Genomic DNA, 18,725 nt, shown 5'->3' on the forward strand with positions numbered 1-18,725 from the left:
ACATTGTTGGATTAAGTCATGCTGACACTCTTGTAAAGAGGACACTCTCAATCAACGATGGGAAGGCAAAATTATAAACAGTCTCTGTTGTGGCAGCATCATGTTGAGATAAATGAACCGTGAGAGTCACATGACAGGACATGATTGTGGAAGGTAAATTCACCTGAAAATTCTTACCTCATTTACCCAGGAAGAAAATTAGAGTGTAAGAGATCAAACAAAGGAGTGTCAACCCAACATCCTTCTCACTAAAATACTTATTTAAGGCTATTTCCTGGAGGCTAACAAGAGACTGGCTCCTTGGTGAGTTTCTTGCAGCTCTTGTTCTTGACAAGAAGTGATGTCCTGGCCCAAAGGATGTCTCGATGTCCACCCAAGACGTCTGGAGGATTGTATATACCCTTACGGGTTGCTTCCCTCATTCATAGCACAGGTGGCTAACAGGAATGAAGTATGTTTAAGTTGTGCTACTATTTATATCCACGTAAGCCCAAAGGTAATGGGGATAAAAAGGAGAATTTGTATATTAAACCCGATATGTAGTGTGAGCTATGTCTGGCTCCTTCGTCTGTTTTAAGAACACCAATAGTAGTTTCAGTGCAGAATCAAATTATCCATCAACTGATAGCATGAATATCACTTACCTTGGCTTTGACACATATTTAACTTTTTAAACTCAAATACATAGAAAATTAAGCACACAAAGGGTCATTCTGGTGAGAGCAAAGTCTTTGTTTCCTGCAGTCCTGGTGGCAGCCCTTGCAGCAGACGGACAAGCTATGGTTTTCAGGCTGAAATACTGCAGATCTCATGATTGCAAGTGGTCTGCAGATGTCAGCTATTTGGTACACGATGCCTCCTGAAGACTATTTTCAGATCGTTGAGTTCAAGCGCTTCTTGATAGATACAGCAAGTGGTGTTGAGTGTGCTGATGCTGAGTTTAATTATACATGCGATGTCTGAACATACCGGGGATTCGCGTAAGGAAACTGTAGCTCTGCAGAGCATGCGCACTGCACTCTCCCTGAAGCCTTTGTGTGCCGCTGCGAAAACTCCCTGAGGTCCATGACTAATGTTCTGTTGCCCCTCGTGATGACTGAAATGCACGAGGCAATGCCAAGAACAAATGAATGACTCTCGGCCAACCTTGCTACAAAGGAGAGATTCTGAGAAGTCACGTGACGGCCAGAGTATTGCTCACAGCTGTTTGCTCACATGGTGCTGCTAGACTTGTCCCTGGAAGACTGGAGCGGCACCTCCCAGGTGGTGACTACTCCATCTTACCGTGGGGCTCTAACAAACCGATCTTATACTTCGTGATTTAGATTGAGGTCAGCTGACCCACGGCGCCCTCTTGGACACAGGGCTAGCACAGAGGAGAGAGGTTCAGAACTAAGGCTTGACAGTGATAGAGATGAAGCTTCCTACCCTCCCGTCTGGGATCTGAAACAATTCCTCAACATCTCTAAGGTTCCAATCCTTTAAAGGCAGAAGACCAGAATAATGATAGCATGTGTTCCACGAAGAGTTTATAAACCAAAATGGTTTAGTATGAGAAAGTACCAAGTACTGTGCTTCTTCTAGTACTTGGTGCTTGGTAAATGCTTACTAAAAGATAGCTACTACTCAGTGTTGCATATTGGAGGCTAAAGAGCAGGGTCAGCTTGGGTTCTGCTTGAGACTTAGTTATCTGATTTGAATAGATAAGATGCACATTGCCCCAACCAAAGGGACAGTCGAACAGGGTCTGGAGATCTCCTGTGGAGAGAATGGGGGATAAGAAATGCAAAGAACAGTCAGCAAGTCAAGAGGTCTGATCAAGCTGACAAATTTTTATTATTCCCACACAGGTTATATACCCACAGCAGCAGGGTATTGGGTAAGGGAGGTGGGGGGGTTGCTTTGTTTCTGGGGGAATGCACCTGTTCCCCAAAGCAGAATATCCACTAGCTAAAAAGTTCAGCAGGAGGAACAGAACAGAATGGGTTGCTAGGTACCTGTCCACAAGATCTATAGCTATTTGTTCTTAACTGGGGGTAGTACTTTCCCACAGAGGCCAAGGCTTTGTAAGTAAGCACTTATGGCTGACAAGGCAGTTAACATTCAAACAAGGTTGCTTCCAACATCTCTAGGTTGCTCCCAACATCTCTAGGTTGCTCCCAACAGCACAAGTACAAATTCTAAAACAAAGTGAGAAAATCCTGTGTTGTGGCATAGAGGAAGTTATGATACAAATGTAGACAAAGGAAAGACCAAAGAATAAACACATGAGCAGAGAAAGAATAAAGAAGGCAGAGGGTAAGGTGAATAGTGAAGAATGAACAAGTGAGCAGAGAAAGCCAGGTTCAAACCGCGGTACTGAACAAAGAGCAGTGTGCGAGTAAGGGAAGCTGCAGAGTCTTTCCAGAGCGAGAACAGGGAGCAAGGAGAAGGTGTGTGTGTGGGGGGGGGGGGAGACAGAGACACAGAGAGACACCCAGAAAGACAGAGACACGGAGACACAGAGAGACACCCAGAAAGACAGAGACACAGAGACAGAGACACAGAGAGACATCCAGAAAGACACAGAGACAGAGAGACAGACACCCAAAAAGACACGGAGACAGAGAGAGACAGGAAGAGAGAGAGAGAGACAGAGACAGACAGAGACAGACAGAGACAGACAGAGACAGACAGAGAGAGACAGAGACACACAGAGAGACAGAGAGAGACAGAGACAGACAGAGACACACAGAGAGACAGAGACAGACAGAGGGACAGACAGACAGAGGGAGAAGTCAGCTCAGTCTCAACTGACTCCAAACAGATGAGAACAAGAAAGATGAGAACAGAGAGAGCAAATGTTTCTTTTACTTTTCCTGTGAGAGTGACATTTGCTGTTGCATGTTAGAATAAAACAACAACGGCAGGAAAATGTCTACGGAAAATTAAACCGTTTACACTACAGTACTATGAACACCCATTTGTGATGCTTGGGCAGTGGATGGAGCTAGTGAGAAGATTCCGTCCTCCCTAGAAGACATTGAAACAGAACGACACAGTAGAGTTGTCCCCAGTGAGGTGTTGGGAATACGTTTTGTCTCACATTCGAAGAACCAGTACATAGAGCCCACGGGAAAGAAGCACAGTGGGAGCTGGCTGTCTTAGCTGAGAGACTCTGAAGGGAGCTGACAGCGGAGAGACATTTAGCTGCAGAAATAAAGCCTCCAACCCCAAAGGAGACTTTCCACACAGCCTGGCATCCGCTGGGATTGTCTATACTGTTACAGGAGACAAACATCAGAGGGATACTAAGAACCGCGACTCGAGTCCCCCACTTCCACCATCCGTGTTCTCGACTCTACGCTCTTCCTTGTGTGTTTATAATGGGGAAAGACATGATGACAAATTTCAGGTAACTAAAACTGATTAAAACTCACAACAGCAAAGCTATGGGTTCTGGAAAACAACAGATGAAATGTTGATGCATAAGATTAAGATTCTATAAAGGGGCTGAAGAGATGTCTCAAGAGTCAAGGTCACACTTCCAGAGGACCCAAGTTTGGTTACCAGCACCCGCAGCTGGTAGCCCACAACAGCCCGTAGCACTAGCTTCAGAGAATCCATACTCTCTTCTCACCTCCACAGGTACATTCACATACATGGCATTGATGCACACATGATTGTGCACATGTATACACATGTAAATGTACACAAATGCACTCACATGCATGCACATGTGTACACATATACACAAATGCATACACATGCACAAAAATGTACACATGTGCACACACATGCACATGCACACAAACAGAAATGAAGAATAAAATATATGTTTAGAAAGATTCCACTTACATATTTCTTTCTCCTTTCCATATCAGCACTAGCTCCTTTGTTCCATGTCCCTGTGCTGACCAGGATTCAAGGTCAGTTTTATGCTGTCGTCTCATTACCACGCTTTGTAAATTGGTTCTAGTCTTCCCCATTGGAACCTCTACTTGCTATGCTCCTCCCTGATTCCCTAGCTGTGCTCCTCACTCCCTAGGTGTGCTCCTCTCTCTCCCCCAGCTGTGTTCCTCTCTCTCTCCATAGTTGTGCTCCTCTCTCACCCCCTAGCTGTGCTCCTCTCTCACCCGCTAGCAGTGCTCCTCTCTCTCCCTAGTTGTGCTCCTCACTCACTCCCTAGTTGTGCTCCTCTCACTCCCTAGATGCTCCTCTTTCCCTAGCTGTGCTCCTCACTCACTCCCTAGTTGTGCTCCTCTTACTCCCTAGATGCTCCTCTTTCCCTAGCTGTGCTCCTCTCTCTCTCTCCCTAGCTCTGCTCCTCTCTTTCCCTAGCAGTGCTCCTCTCACCACCTAGCTGTGCTCCTCCCTCTCTCTCTAGCTGTGCTCCTCTTACCCCTTAGCTGTGCTCCTCTCACCACCTAGCTGTGCTCCTCTCACCCCCTAGCTGTGCTCCTCTCTCACCCCCTAGCTGTGCTCCTCTGTTGTTTAACTCCATTACCTGACATTGCATGGAAAGCCCCTTTCTGTGACACAACCTTACAATGAAGAGGCTTCCTCTCACACACTGTTAGTGGAATGGACTGTTTGCATTTTCCCTCACTGTCTTCCCTGCAGTACCACTCACAGAAGGTATTAAGTGGACAAAGCATACGTCTCCAGATGCCATTCACCATGGCTATTTCTTTGGTGTCAATTTTGCACAGGAATAAGCAGACCCTCTTCTGTTACATGTGGTGTCTCTTTTCAACAGTCCCTCACCTCTCTAACAGGAGAGTCTTCCTCCAAGAAGGGCATATTAATTGCTTATCCAATGCCAAATGATCAGCCCTGAGAACATACATAAAACCAACATTATGTAGACTCAGCAGGGCTTCTTAGTGTATCTGTATGTACATGTATATATACACATATATCATATATACACATGTAACAATAATGAACACGGTCAGCATTTCTTAGTTGCTTATAGTTCTTGGTGTAGGGTCTCTCTCTCTCTGTCTCTCCCTGTATCCCTGTCCCCCTCCACATGTAGACAAGAAAGAGACAGACCTCTCCCTTACAAGGCCTCTACAAACCCTGATAATCTCGGTGTAAGAGGAATCATGGCTTCTCCTTTTACTGGACTTTCAGTGACAGACTTCAGAAGCGAAATACATGGAACTATGGAAACTCCTGCGATTCTGATAAACCTTTAATTTTGAGCACTTGTATAGAAAATACAAGCTTTCTGTTGATAAGAAAAGCTTATAAAATGTTTATAGCCCCAGTACTCTTTTTATATTGGCCATTTAAAGAGGCGTCATTTCCTCACATCTTTGAAATAGGCACTGGGTGAGAATGTCACCTACATTCGAAACTGCGCCTCTTAATGCCATAAGATTTGATGCTGTGTCCCAGGGCAACCACCTGTTCCTTCCCACAATCCTTTCCTGGGCACTTGTTTTAGCACAGTGAATTAAAAATGAAAAAAAAAAACAGAATAAAGTATTTTCAAAAGTACATGATAAAATCAACTTATTTAATATTGTTAATTTGCTGTATATTCAGCAAAGCTGAGAGGTGTAAATGGAATCGTAGGTTTCTGTGAGTATCACGTTAGAAGGGAGATGCTCTATCTTGCCTTTGACCAATCCTCAAACATGACAATTGCTCCGGGTGGAGCCACCGCCCTCACAGAGAGCCTTCCACCATGGTAAAATCCCACATACAGTTCTCGAGCAGAGGAGATTTAAGGAGACTTTCTCTTTGCTTTCGGCTGCAGTTGCTCGGGGCTAAGACAATCCTCCCTGTGGCTTCTGCTTGAGTTGCTTGGGGCTTTCATTGTTGCTCTGCCTGGGGATGAAAGGTGTTTCTTCCTCCTCCACGTCTCTCTTCTTTCCTCTTCACCTCGCTTTGCTTTTGAAGAAGAGCAGACAAAAACAGGGATTTCAGTAAAGATCGGCATTGTGTGACATCTCTCCCACTTAGAAAATGGCTTTATTTCAGTGGTTCTCAACCTGTGGGTCACGACTCCTTTGTCAAACCTCTATCTTCAAAAACATTCACATTAGGATTCATAGCAGTAACAAAATTACAGTTATGAAGTAGCAGCAAAAATAATTTTATGGTTTTGAGGGGGCATCACCACAACACGAGGAACTGTATTAGAGGGTCTTAGCACTAAGAAGGTGGAGAATCACTGCTTTAAATATTTGTTTATTCTCTGTATTCTGAAAGATTAGGGTTTAAATAAGCCTTGGTTCAAGAAAGGGCTGAAGTAGCCGGTGGACTGAGGAGTAAAGGTGGGGAGAGTGGCTCTCTGGAAAGGTGGGAAGAAGGGCTCTGTGGAAAGGTGGGGAGAATGGCTCTCTGGAGCAGGTAAGTATGGTAACAAAGCAACAAGTAACAAAAGCAGCCTCGGCTGCTGGGAGGTGCCAGAGGCCACAAAAGACAGGGTTGCTCCCATGTTACCTGCTCTTATGCAGCTGCTCCAAGAAGTTACCTAGAACAAAAGGCGGCTTAGAAACTCAATTTCAACCTACACCAAAGAAAGTATCATGCGTCTCAGCAATCACTTGCATGTCCACAGTGACACAGAAAATGGAATAAATAAAATAACCAGGCTTTGATGTGGGCCCTAGGAAACCTTTGCCATAAAATCACAACAGGGATTATCATGTCTGTCTGTCTGTCTGTATATATATATATATATATATATATATATATATATATATATACATACAGACATATATATACACATATATATGTGTATATATCACACACACATATATACATATATACATATATATGCATGTGTATATGTGTGTGTGTGTTCTTTGAATAAAGAGCCCTAGTGTCTTCCATTTAACTATTTTTCACATCTATCTATCTATTGTATCTATCAGTCATGTCATATCTGGCTGTATATCTCTCATCTATCTATCCTATCTCTCTATCTCTCTATCTATAGTGGCTATTCCTAGTTGTCAACTTGACTATATCTGGCATGAACTACAATCCAGAATTGGAAGGTTCACCAGTGATCCTAATCTGGAGGTTGGGAGATACAAGTTTCTGACCTGTATCTTGGCATGGAGATCTTGAGGCATAGTGGCTATGAATCCCAGAAGATTAAGACAAGGAGGTCTCCAAATTCAAGGTCATCTGGGATTAAAGGTGTGATGGCACACACCTTTAATCTGGGCTACACCTTCTGCTGGAGGCATACATAAGGACATTGGGAGACAGAAGATTTACTCACTCTTTTCTCTCTCTCTCTCTCTCTCTCTCTCTCTCTCTCTCTCTCTCTCTCTCTCTCTCTCTCTCTCTCTCTCTCTCCCTCTCTCTCTCCTTTGCCTGCTTGCCTTGTGGGACTGAGCAACTGCTAGATCCTTGGACTTCCATTCACAGCTGCTGCTGACTATTGTTGGGAGTTGACTACTAAGTCATCAATAAATTCCCTCCTTCCTATATAGAGACTACCCATAAGTTCTATAACTCTAGGGAACCCTGACTAATTATCTATCTATCTATCTATCTATCTATCTATGGGCACACAAGCACCATGATGCATGTGTTAGAGGTCAGAGGACAACATGTGGGGATCAGTTCTTCTATACTGTAGGCTCTGGACCAAACTCAGGTCACCAGGATTGCTAGCAAGGGCCTTTAACCACTGAATCTCTCTCTCTCTAGCCCTCATTATTCTCTTCTCCCACCTTTATCCTTCAGCCAAACTCCTTCATCTTCCTAGTGTTCTCCCTACATTTATGTTGTTTCTGTGTGTGCAACCCACTGCATTTACACAGGGTTGCCTTCATGACCGTGGTGGAGGGCTAGTTGTTTGAGTGGGGGGCACTAATTTTGGTTTTGTTCTTGTATTGTCAATGATGGTTGTCAAACCTATGAGCTTGCCTTACAAGCAGTTGCTCTGCTACTGAGATATGCGTCCCAGTAAACCCAAACAACTATCAAAACATTTATAAAGCTAAGGCAAAGTTAATTCTAAAACCAGAAATGTCCCATCAAAACTTCCAAAACTTAAGGTTTTCACAGTAAAAAACAAACTATCCTCTTCGTGATTAAAATTTTATTCCTGTATTTATGCAAAAACAAGTTATTAAAACCTGTTTCATGCCTGACAGGAGAGTTGTTTATTGGATGATTCCTTATGTCTTAGATATACAGTCTTGACATAGGTTGTATGTATGTGCATATTAGAAATTTTACCTTAAACCCAAATAGTGGAGGATATTATTTCAAGAAATTCTGAGGGATTATGATAAAATACTCATGTGAAGCTAACAAACAGTAAGTCCTGACTCCCTTCTCTGTGACCAACTATGACTCAAACCCTGGCCCTTGGAAACCTCCATCAAACTCTGTCTGTATGAGTTTGACTATTTTTATTTCTGATGTGAGAGGCATCAGGTAGTATTTGCCCTTCCACCTCTGATTTATTGCACTTAGCACAATCTTCTGGGTGGTCAGCAAACATCTAAATGTAGTTCTACTATTTCTCTCTGTCTCAAATCCCTCAAAGTTGTCCATAGATTTGCAATGAGTAGCTTCTAATATTCGTGACATTCGTGACAGTTTTGCCCCTTTTACTGAAAAACAAATGTGCAGGGAGTGTGTATGTGTGCATATATATGTGTATGTGTGTGAGTGTATGCATGTACATCTGTGGTGTGTGCATATATGTACATGTGTGTGTATATGTGATGTGTGTATGAATGTGTATATTTATATGTGTACATGTGTGATGTGTATATACATGTGCATATGTGTGTACATGTAGGTGTACATGTGTGTACATATACATGTGTGAGTAGGATATGTGTGTGTGTAAAATGAAGGCAAGATGTCAACTCCAGTGTCATTCCTCAAAAGCTATCCATCCTACTCCTTGTTTTTAAACAGAGCCTCTCATTAGGATCTGAGGCCCACTTGATAGGTAGATTGTCAGGCTACTGAATTCTGCACACTGCCTGTCTCTGCCTCCCTGTTACTATAATTACAAATGGGCTTTGGCACACCCAGTTCTTTAAATGGCTGCCAGGGATCAAACTCAAGTCTTCATGGCTTGTACCAATTATACTGTACCAACTGAGCCATTTTTCATCCCCTTAAATGTCCTGAAAAGCATGTGGAATGGTGAACTCTCTTTAGAAAGTTACAACTTAATGTCACTCATACAGTCTACGGCATCTTTAGTCATGGCAAGTGCACGAGTTGAGATGATTCCTTGAGCTGCAGAATGGATGCTGTTTTAGGAACCATGAGGACAATACTGACATCTCTGTTGAACACACACCATGGTTCTGGCATGCCCCGCCCACTGTCAAGGAGCAGACCTACAAGGAAATTAATCTCTTTTGAGAGGGAGATCTCAACAACACGAATGAAGTATTCACTAGATCATGTTGTGAGCAGATGTGTGTCGTGGTTCTACTTACAGAACACAAACAAATTATATTTAGTAGGTTTCTTAAGGGTCTTGGGATGTTTTTGAAATGGCAAACAAGTGCTGACTTCACAGTAAGGCCACAGCTGTGTGATCCCTCCTGAAAGACTCTGTCCTTTGAAACTCTGAAGGCTGGCACTGACTTCTGCCCAGTGGCTCTAAAAATCTTAAGTGGCATCTTCATCAGCTGTGAGGCTGGTTCACCCATATTTAGAGCTGTCCTCTGTATGGTCTCCTCACCACTGATCTCAGAGCTAGAGTTGGCTTGCCCCACTTACCCTTCAGCACTTCCTGCTTCACAGTCATGCTTGTGATATAGTTTGAATCTTCATTGTCCCCAGATTTTATTTAAAGTGGAGACATGTGGTAGTTTTCTTTTGCTGGGCTGCTGAGAGGTTATGTTAGTAACTGACATAATTTCAGTATTGTCATGTCTCAGGGTGTAGTGAGGTAGAAAGCAAGGGGGAAGCAGTAGCCACAGCCAGTTGCTAGAGCGGGCAGAACACAAAGCACTTGTTGGATGAGCTTGTCCTCCTGTGTTGGGCATGGGTGCCTCCAGATAATGACAGTAGTAATAACACCATAGAAGATGATTACAATAATAAAAGATTAAGGCTTGTGAGCTACCAGAGCGTGCACAGGGGCACACTAAGCATTAGCTGCTTGAGAAATGATGGCTAGACTCTTGCTTCAGCCTCAGATCCCCAGGAAAAATAACATCCACAAAGCAGACTGACACAATCATACTGAAGGGAACTATCCCAAAATATTGTCCCTTTTCCTTTAGACTTCTGCACTAGCTATAGATTTCCCTTCCTTGTGGTGACCACAAGTCCAGCATAAAACACCAGGAGCAGTCTATTTAAACCCAATAAACTCAGTCATATACAAAACTTCTATATTTTTCTCTCCCTGTACTTTCAATGACAGAATTTGCTTCTTTTAATACTATTTGCCCATTAATAAAATTTTATGACTGTAATTATTCTTAATGCCTTCTCTTTAAACTTTTCTGCTAAGTGATTTTATGCAGAGACTTCTATGTGGCCATTTTATTCTTTTCTGTATTTGTCTGTATTTAATCCTTTTACTGGTGGGATTAATCAGGTTATATATAACTCAGTGTTCCTGTTTGGTACCTTTCTTTTGTAACTTGATCTTCAACCCCCTTTAGGACCTCTGGAAATGTCAGGCAAATTGACGACAAATTCTTTTGTTTCTATGTCTGGAAATATCTTTACTTCTCATTTGCTTTAAAAAAATTATTCCATTCATTTCTGAGATTATAACATAGTTTCATCATTTCCCCTTTCCTGCCTCCAAACCCTCCCATACACCCCCTTGCTTTTTCAAATCCATGCCCTCCTTTTTCATTAATTATTATTACATGTATAAATGTACATGTGTAGATAGATAGATAGATAGATAGATAGATAGATAGATAGATAGATAGATAGATAGATACTCCTAACTATAATCTTCTCGGCCTGTATAATCTTATGGGTATGGACATTTTCAGAGTTGGCTCTATTGGTATTTAGTAACCAATTGGTATTCTCTTCCCTGTGGAAGACTCTGTCTCCCACTCTTGGTGTTCTTTGGTTGCCTGTAGTTGTCCATGTAGGGTAGAGGGCTCCTGCTCTACCCCCTCCATCCACACTACCTTCTCTATTGCTGTCTTTGCTCAGCTCCTGCCTACACAGTCCTGGGGTAAAGACAGTTCTGCTCTCCCTTTCCCTTCTTCTTTGACACATTGTATCTCAGTTTACATCTTTTTAATGCTTCCTCTTTGGAATCCCATCAAGCATCATAAATCCGTCTATCTTCCTTTTCAGATTTAGGAATTCTTTAGGCCTCTTTAAGCGTTTTGTTTCTTTCATATCTCTCTTTCATTCCTTTTGTGAAATTCTGTAGCATATGTCCCAGCTCATTGGCGCTGTCCCATAAGTCCCACAGCTTTCTGTGTTCTTACCTTTTCCTTCTGTCCCCTTGGGTGGGTGGCATCACATCATCTGCTTACGATCTGGTTGCTTTTCTCTTTTCTTTGGTTCCAGAACTCGGAGATGTTTTTTATCATTCGACATTTTTAAAGGTCTTTTTCTCTTGGTTGAGCTTGGTCAGTTTGTTCATCACAATCTTCCTCATTGGTTTTCTCCATCTCCTTGTAGCTCATGGACTCTTCTGGGCTGTCAGTCATGACCTAGACTGACAATCTTTGAAGTCAATTGTGAGAACTTTGTTACTTCCATGGTGCCATGTTTTCCCAACTCTTTAAAGAACCTTACATTATCTAGGCAATACATTCGCTAACCTGCAGTCTGTCTTGGAAAGACAAAGGCCTTCAGCAGAGTAGCCAGATGTTTTGCAAGGGTCTGTAAAGGGGCATATATATGAAAAAATATGAGAACAAAATTCTCATGATATATATATGTCTATATATGCATGTTTATATATTGTTTTGTTTATATGTTTATATATAAATACATGTGTGTATACATATATATATATATACTTATACACACACACATACACACACACATACACACACACATACACACACACACATACACACACACACATACACACACACACATACACACACACACATACACACACACACATACACACACACACACACACATACACTGTTTCAGAGGATTCAAGGCTGGGACCTAATGTTCCACTATTGTGCTGATGTAATCCTTTTATGAACTATTAGTGTCTTCCAACTAGGAGTTTGAAAATCCTATCTGGACTCATTGAGTGGGATTGCTATCAAGGGCTCTAGAGCTTCACTCTTCATTACTATATGGATAAGTAAATGTAAATAATTTACCTCAGTGAAGTGAGAGCTAATATTTAGGGAAATGTACAATTGTGTGTTGCCTGAGAGGTCAAAGAAGGGCTATGTGATGTCGAAAACCCTGTTAGCTTCTTAAGATCTTCTTTCTCTCTCTAATGTAGAACACCCACTTGATTATTTTATTTTATTATTATTATTATTATTATTATTTTGCTGATGATAGCTGCTGAGAGAGGGAAAATTGAAACAAATTAAATACAAATAAATAAAACTGTAATTGCAATAATTAGGAACTTAGAATTATAATAAGCAAGACACTGCTAAATATTATGTATTCATAGGAAACCCAACTTTTATGATAGCTTCAGTTCTCCCTTGTGCAATTTTGCATGGAAACACTAAATTTTACAGTCTCTGTCTAGCACTGTTGTTTAAATGGCGGAGATTTGGGTTTCAAAAGGTGGCCTTGGGAATCTCCAAAATAGTCACCTGCCTGGGTCTCACACGTCAAGGTCACGAGCAGGCGAGCAGTCAGCTTCAACTGTGATGTCATGCCTTTCCTCGGTCACGAGCGTCAAGGTCACGAGCAGGCGAGCAGTCAGCTTCAACTGTGATGTCATGCCTTTCCTCGGTCACGAGCGTCAAGGTCACGAGCAGGCGAGCAGTCAGCTTCAACTGTGATGTCATGCCTTTCCTCGGTCACGAGCGTCAAGGTCACGAGCAGGCGAGCAGTCAGCTTCAACTGTGATGTCATGCCTTTCCTCGGTCACGAGCGTCAAGGTCACGAGCAGGCGAGCAGTCAGCTTCAACTGTGATGTCATGCCTTTCCTCGGTCACGAGCGTCAAGGTCACGAGCAGGCAAGCAGTCAGCTTCAACTGTGATGTCATGCCTTTCCTCTCCACTCTGGTCTTTACATTTCCTTTTCTTAATAAGTAAATAGTCAATCTTAAAATTCATGGCCTCTTCCTACAGAAGACCTCTATGTTAAATCGGATCTTCTCTGTCCTCTCAGACGGAGACCTCAGCATAGCAGTCACTGTGACGGAGCCTTCATTTTTCCTCGATCAAGTCTCACCACAGTCCTCCAAATTAAAAATGATAGCAAGGATGCTAAAAGGACTATAAAATATTTATGTTTGTATGCTTATTTACTGAAAATGAAAGCAAGGTAAATTTGAAATTTAATGTGAACCGTGGAACCATAACGAACTTAGACGTGTTAGGAAGAGGTCGGTTGCTTGCCTTATCTTTGTAGCTTTTAAATTTAAGTAATTGACGGCCAGGCAGAGACACTCAGGGTGCTTTGTCATTCACAATGGAGTCTTGGCAAACAATATCCCTTATAACTGCTTTAGTCCTGTGGATGGCTCCCTAGAACACCATACTGAACTTGGAATTTCTATCATTCCCCTTACGACATGGTGCCAAATTAGACCTTGGAATGTACATCCTCCAATAAAATGGTCTGGAAGTACGTTTGCTTTTGGCCTCTGTAATTTGCATCTTTATCGATATTACTCAAGTGTCTGTGACAGGCACACATTGCTTCTCATCGTGATTTAGCAATGTAACGGTGGTGACCTTTCTCACGGTGGATTCTGCAATAATTTCCAATTTGCATTTCGTAAATGTGTTTTCACAACAGTTCAATATTTCACTGAAACCAAGGGGTGAAGTGATCATAAAGTCCTTGGATAACGTTCCAAACTCAGTGACAAGAAGAGTTTTGTTGGAGTTGCTGTTTATAACCAAGCTCAAAGAATATAAAACCCAAAATCTAGAGTGCTTTGGAGTTATTTTCTCAAGGGTATTTTGAACATATGATTATATTTGGATCCTAACTTTTTGGCTTAGATTTATTCTATTATTAACCTCCCCCAAATAGGACTATTAAATTTTGTCAGTATTATATTTTGCACAAAATTTTTCTATTATGCCATCTCATCTGACTGTGCCTTTCTGCTAAATGCACAGTTCCTGTTGTCAGGCACACAGTTTCCTGAGTGACTTTCTGTACAGTTGACCTGTATCTCCTTACCAAAACCTGAATCATGCATCTTAGGTTTGAAAAACCACATTCCAATGCTTATCATAGTGTATGGTGTCTTCATTGCCTCATGGGCTACCATAGCTGTGACATTATTTTAATTAATTAACAATAATCTTAATGAGTACATTTTGCTTTGCTTGTGTTCAGTGGTAAGCCATAATCACTACCAGTGTGTGTTCAATTTCTGTCTTGGCCTGAATTTTAGAAGCCCAAGTAATGGATGCTTAACAAGTTCAGAATCACTGTAGATAACAACAAGCAGATCTAGCTATAACAGGCTTTTCATCACTTTTAGGGCCTTTTGGGCCTTTATGTGCAGTAACTTTGTGCAAACTCCTCATTAGTACAGTCTTTGGCACAACAAAAATTTTATCCTGGCTCAGCAGACAGGGATTTTTATATCAAATCTTTCAGAGTTTGGGGAGGTTCTTTGTTTTCACGTAAGGTGACATCAGGTTCACCCAAGTTTCACACGTAGTCTGACTGTGGTTGCATTTTGTGTTTACCAGGGTCTACAGAGCTGCTCTTTATTGACTTTCCATTGTGGTTTGAACCTAGAACACCCTCCATATGTTGATTTATTTGAACACCTGGTCCACAGCTGGTGGTTCTGTTTGAGAAGGTCTCATGTTCTTTGTTGGCGAAGACGAGCCAACAGGGGTTTGTGAGTTGTGGTCTGCTCTTCTGTGGTCCTGCTTTCTGTTTCCCGGTCTGGAGAGACACAACAGCCAGAGAATCCAGTACGACAGAGCCTCCATACAATGCCATCCTCGGTATGATGCCATACGACAGAGCCTCCATACAACGCCATCCTCGGTATGATGCCGTACGACAGAGCCTCCATACAATGCCATCCTCGGTATGATGCCATACGACAGAGCCTCCATACAACGCCATCCTCGGTATGATGCCGTACGACAGAGCCTCCATACAACGCCATCCTCGGTATGATGCCGTACGACAGAGCCTCCATACAACGCCATCCTCGGTATGATGCCGTACGACAGAGCCTCCATACAATGCCATCCTCGGTATGATGCCGTACGACAGAGCCTCCATACAACGCCATCCTCGGTATGATGCCGTACACAAACCACAGCGCAGACACATTTCTCCTCTCTCAAGTTGATGGTATCGGTACTTAGTGTGAAGACAAGAGTGACTGATTCTGAACAATGGTACCAAGAGGCGAGGCTCCTTCTGTGATAAACCTGACCCTGTAGCTCTTAGGTCTTCAGAACTGATTTCTGGAAGGACTGTTGAAGAATTTGAAGCTGAAGACTAGAGGAGCCCGAGAATGTTGTAAAAGAGCTTAATGAGCCAATCTGGTGGAACTTGGAAGGCCTGAACACAGATGGAAATGTGGATAGTTAGTTCTTAGCAATGAAAACAACTGGCTACATTTTGCCCTGAAATTTTGCCCTGAAAATCTGAGCATGCTTGAAATCAAAAGAAATAGTCTAATTATTTTGACAAAGGAGATTTCAAGACAGGGAGGGAGCCACAATTGGCCAGGATTATCTTGCAAATGAAGCAGAAATAGAGAGTAAAATATAAAACAAAATCCTTTGGTTTGGCAAGGTATAAAGCGTGAACGAATTAAAGTTGGGGGTAGTGTAACTGTAATTGTCAGAGATGAGCAGCAGTAGAGTGTAACTGAGTGCCTTGCCCTAGGCAGTGGGAAGGTGCACACTCCCTACCTCAACCCTCTACCCCACTCCCTACTTCCCTGTCAAAGGCCCCCATGAAAACGAATTTCAGAGATATACTTTTCAAACACTGGGTCTGAAACATAGTGTCATGGGGCTGTCTTCCTGTCTCCAGAGATGTTTCTTCTCTTCAGCTGCACAGGCTGCTGAAACCTGTTCTAACGGGGCTTGGATAGGTCTCAAATTTGTTTTCATCCACGCCGCTGGCTTTGCCAGCAAGCAGAATACAAGGATGACATTCTTCTGAAGACTTGCGCAGAGGTTCAGGGGCTGGGGGGGGAGGCTATGAGACCTGGAAGTGTGTGACAAGGCCAGACTCCCTGCCAGAATGCCCAGAGAGGGCAGCATGCACACCTAAACTGCAGTGGAGACACGAAGACACCAGGAATACGAGGCATCTGCCATACAGGTGAGAAGTCTGCATGAGGGAGACCCCATGTGTGCTGAAGATGACAAAACCTAGAAGCCTGCTGCAGCCAAGGTAATGCCCTGGATTCCAGACATGGGGCTACAGGCTGGTTTTGTCTGGCTGGATTTGAGGATTGCTTTGGTTGGACCTTTCATTGATATGACTCAATCTATCTCCTATGAAATGGGCGTGTGCACTGTGCCCTTTTTTAAAAAATAAAATTGGATATTTAATTTATTTACATTCCAAATGTTATCCCCTTTCCCCTCTGAAAACCCCCATCCCATCTGCTGTGGTAAATCTCCAACCCAAATAAGCCTGGGCAAAGACAATACAACTTAGTTGATATGTATACAAGCTGTGCGCCTAGACTGGGCAGCTTTACCACTACCCTACTCTTCTCCCCATCTATGCGATCCCTTGTAACTTGCAGTTTCTCCAGGCCACGTGCTCTGCTCCACTTTCCTTCCAACATCCTCTCTTCCCCTATCCAACCCGGAAGTCCCGCCTTCTTGCCCAGTGATTGACTGGCTCCTTTATTGGGATTGGTTCACAAGCCATCACCTGGGTATGACTCACTCCTTGTCCGCAGCCCCTCTCAGGAGAGTGGAATTAGCATCAACATACAAACAGCGTCAGGCCCATCTATAACACCCATCCCCCCTTACCCTACTTCTATGAGGGTCCCTACCTCCACCAACTACCCACTCCCACCTTACCACCCTAGCATTCCTCTGTACTTGGGCATCAAGCCTTCACAGGACCAAGGGTCTTCCCTCCCACTGATGCCAGATAAGGCCCCTTCAGCTCCTTCAGTCCTTCCCCTAACTCCTCCACTGGGGTCCCTGTGCTCAGTCCAATAGTTGGCTGCGAGCTCCCGCATCTGTATTGGTCAGGATATGGCAGAGCCTCTCAGGAGAAAGCTTTGTCAGGCTCTTGTCAGCAAGCACTTCTTGGCATCAGCAATAGTGTCTGTGTTTTGTGTCTGCATGTGGGATGGATCCCCAGGTGAGGCAGTCTCTGGATGGCCTTTTCTTCAGTCTCTGCTCCAATCTGTCCCTGAGTACCGTGCCTTTTATGTGACTTGTTTTCTGATCTTACAGGTGCTCCCAGTTAAAAATGTGCTTTAAGTCTTAGAAGAAACTCAGGACCTTTGTACAGCATTAGAATTGTCAGGACCATGAGGACTCTTGAATTTGGACTGATGCATGTTGAATTATGAGGTGGCCATGAGCCTGTGGTGGTTAAGGGAAGTGTATTATGGCTTGAATCTGAAATGTCCCTTGGCTATCGCAATTCAGTATCTGGTCTGCTGCTGTTGGGGGAGTTTGAGGTGCTGGGCTGATAGAGGTGTGTCACTGGCAGGAGGCCTCGGAGTTACAGTCTCACCATGCATCTGTTCCTACTCTATCTGCTTCTGACACTCCATGATACACGAAGCTTCTGCTACATCATCCCTCCACCAGCCCCGCCTCACCATCTACACTGTGATGTGCTGAAACCAGGAGCCAAAATAAATCTCCCTAACTTGTCATGGCAACAAGAAAGGACGTTAATAAACAAGCCATTCATTTTTTTTTCTACAGTTTCACTCAATGGTTTCAGTAGTTTAGCCATAATTTTTTAAAATTATAATGCTTCCTATTTTCTGACAGTGACCACACACACACACACACACACATATATATGTGTGTGTGTGTGTGTATCTTTTTATTTTATTACTTCTCTTCAAATATGTCTAGGAAATAAGTTGCTAAATTGTATGGGAAATTAATTTTGTGTAAAATCGTCTGCAGCTATCATTTAACATATATATTTCCCATGTCTATTTCTAACAGTACTTGTAGAATTTTAAAGATTATTGATTGCATGTGGATATTGATTATTGCATAGCACTTGTAACATGCATGTATAATATGTCTGCTTTTGTGCACGTCATGCACATGCAGGTCATGCGGAGGCATTGGACACCGGCAGCTGGAGTTACAGGCAATTGTGAGCTGCCCAACATGTATGCTGAGAACTAAGTTCATGTCCTTTGCAAAAGCAGTAAGTACTTGTAACAACAGAGCCATCTCTCCAGCCCTGCAAAGGGCTTATAGTGGAGTGAAATAGCTGTTCATCCAGATCAAGACCTCACAAATATTATCAGGTAGAATAAAGAAATGCCAGATGCAATAATCTAGAACATAAAACATTAGGTTTAAACATGGACTAATATTAAATAGAGGTTCAAATTTTATATACATAGCCAAAGGGTAGATCACCTGACAAAATAACTTCTTATGTAGAGGCAGTGTATATTTTAAATATAGTATGT

At 42.8% G+C, this 18,725-nt stretch overlaps 1 long non-coding RNA gene across 1 annotated transcript in view; it reads left to right on the forward strand.

Moving 5' to 3' along the window:
* Window positions 1–18,725, forward strand: part of LOC147002781 (uncharacterized) — a 47,260-nt gene that overhangs the window by 7,490 nt on the left and 21,045 nt on the right. Inside the window, exon 3 of the long non-coding RNA XR_015048570.1 lies at window positions 18,355–18,454. This is a non-coding gene — a long non-coding RNA (uncharacterized LOC147002781). The remainder of the gene's footprint in view (window positions 1–18,354; window positions 18,455–18,725) is intronic.

Source organism: Mus caroli, unplaced genomic scaffold (genome assembly GCF_978045245.1).
Source record: "Mus caroli unplaced genomic scaffold, Mus_caroli_1 scaffold_9, whole genome shotgun sequence".
NCBI lineage: Eukaryota > Metazoa > Chordata > Mammalia > Rodentia > Muridae > Mus > Mus caroli.